This window comes from Drosophila pseudoobscura, chromosome 2 (assembly GCF_009870125.1).
Source record: "Drosophila pseudoobscura strain MV-25-SWS-2005 chromosome 2, UCI_Dpse_MV25, whole genome shotgun sequence".
NCBI classification, from domain to species: domain Eukaryota; kingdom Metazoa; phylum Arthropoda; class Insecta; order Diptera; family Drosophilidae; genus Drosophila; species Drosophila pseudoobscura.
The window spans coordinates 12989043-12990882 of NC_046679.1; positions in this window are offsets into that span (position 1 = coordinate 12989043).

Genomic DNA, 1840 nt, shown 5'->3' on the forward strand with positions numbered 1-1840 from the left:
GAGTGTACTCTCGTATGTCCATGAATGACGTGACCGACCGATCGATTCACTTTTTGAATGTATCTTTCGGATGGGGTTTTCACGAATTTCAATTAGCCAGCGGCCATATTGTTTGCCCTTTTCTCTGATAACGTCAATCCAACGGGCTTTTGTGTTCCCAGAATTCCGAATAGCAATTTGCTGGCCAACAATCTGACCGCTCAACCGTTCGTCAGTCTCGTCACTCAATCAGTGTGGTGTATGTGTGTGTGTGTGGTGTATGTGAGGCGGGTGTGTGGGGGTGTGAGAAGCGATAAAAACAATCAAAGAAAACATAAACACAATACTGCCTTGGGCTTGCCCCATTTTGGGGCGCTGTGCCGTGTAAAACTTACAAACATTTATTTAGTGGGTGTTGTTTCACTTATTTCGGTTTTTCGTTTTTTTTTTTTTTTGTTCATTTTGTTGGATTTAGGTATCGGTATCGATATCGGGGGGGGACCTAACCCCTCTGTATCTCTGTATTTGTTTTGGGCTTAAATGCACACAAAGCATAATATTGCATGTCAATTGGTTTAAGGGTTTATTTATAAACATTTAGTTGGTTTAGTTTTTAACAAATTCTCCCGCCAATGCGGGCCATAATGGGCCTCTCGATCTCGATCTCGATCTCGATTGAAGTTCGTACCCTATCGGGATCGCTAGATCGGTCGGCCGCCGCTGGGAGTTGGTTGGATTCGTTATCGATTCAATTTTTTCTTCACTTTGTTCTTTTTTTTTTGGTGTATTGTATAGCTCCATTTATATAATCAAATTTTTCCATATAATATATGTGTGTGTATATATATAAACAATTATATTCCTTGTGTCGCTTCACACTGCTCTTCGGTCTTCGCTCTGCGCTCTCTCTCTATCGCTATCTGCCTTGCTCTCGGCGTTTTGCCATCCGTTTATATATATTTCGTTTTGACCGTTTCTTGTTCTTCCGTTCGTCCGAGCTTAGCTGTGGGCTCTACACTTCACACACAAGTTTGGAAATTAGTTTTCTGCTTCTGTTTCGATTTTCGATTTCGGTTTCTGTTTTATTCTCATTTGGGTTTTCCCTTTTCCCTCTTCACGGCTTATTATGTAACTACGCTAAGGGGGGTTTTCATTGTTTTCTTTACTTTTCTTTTCCTTTGTTTTCCATTCATTTCTTTTATTTGTATTACTTCGTTTTATAATTTTTCTAAACTTCTTATATACTTTGTCTCGTCATGCGTTGTGTTATAGTTTGAGTGTGTATGTGTGTGTGTGTCTGTGTGTGTGTGGGCATGGGTGTGGGTGTGGGTGTTCTTGGATGTGTCTGGTGTGGTTTCAGGATTTGCTTTTGTTGCATGTTTCTTATGTGGCATAGAACGGGGCACACATCGGGCTGTGGTTGTATCGATAAGCTTTTATTTAAATATTCGGTTTATCCCTTTTCGTTACGTTAATTATTTTACTAAAAACATTTCTCGTTTGGTTTGCTAATTATTGGGCTTTCTTGCGGATCTTCTGCACAATTCTGCGTTTTCGATTCGATTCGGTTTTGTTTTCATTTTATACTTTATTTAAATCTTATTTTTAGCTTTAATTTATAATTTAAAGTTACTTAAACGTTTAAAATAATTATCGCTTGCATTTTTGTTTCTCTTTGTTTACTTTAAATAATTAAATTAAAAAAATAAAATATATATTGTAATATGTTCTTGCTGCTGCAGCTATCTGGAGCTGTTGTTGTTGTGGCCGCTGCTGTTGCAGTTGCAATTGCAGTTGTTGTTGTTGCTGCTGCTGTTGCTTTTGCTGTGGCGGTTGCTGTTCCTGTTGCTGTTGCTCTGGC